Genomic DNA, 825 nt, shown 5'->3' with positions numbered 1-825 from the left:
CGACATGTCCAGGGTATACCCCACCTTCGCCCATAGATAGCTGGGATAGGCTCCAGCATCCCCCCAACCCTCTCGAGGACTAAGCAGTTCAGAAGGTGAATGAATGAAAAAAAATTCACAGCTCTAGTATCAAAAGGTTTTCCGCCCTCCTGCTTGAAGAAAAAAATGTCCATTACATAAAACTAGCGACATTGTCCCCATGGTGCCATTGTACGATAGCGCCCTCCTGTGGTGCAACACCAGCATTGCACCCATACGCCCTCCCGTGCTGCAACATCGGGACATTGATAGGACACACATCGGACACGCATTGGACATGCGTCGGACACACGTCAGACACAGAATGTCCATTATTGTAGGATGGCCCTAATACTCCAATGTAAATGTTATTATGACACTGTAGGTCAGGGGTGTCAAACTCATTTTCATCTGGGGGCACATTCAGCCCAATTTAATCTGAAGTGGGCCGGACCAGTAAAATAATAGCCTGATAGCCAATAAATAATGACAACTCCAAATTGTTTTAGCGCTAAAAATGACATTCAGTTGTGCCAACATTTACATTTACAAACTATCCAAACAAAAAGGATGTGAATAACCTGAAAAAAATGATATTTGTTAAGAAATATAAGTACAGTTTTATCAATATTCTGCCTCAACTTACCATTTATACATATGCATTACAGATCCGATTTTTACAAAGGCACAAAACATTCAGTAACAGGCAGAATATTGTTAAAATCGCACTGAATTTACTTCAGACATATTAGGTTATTCACATTTTATTGTTAAAGGATAGTTTGTTAATGTAAACATTTTCAGAAT

Source organism: Sphaeramia orbicularis, chromosome 3 (assembly GCF_902148855.1).
Source record: "Sphaeramia orbicularis chromosome 3, fSphaOr1.1, whole genome shotgun sequence".
NCBI lineage: Eukaryota > Metazoa > Chordata > Actinopteri > Kurtiformes > Apogonidae > Sphaeramia > Sphaeramia orbicularis.
Note: the sequence above shows the minus strand (reverse complement) of the source record.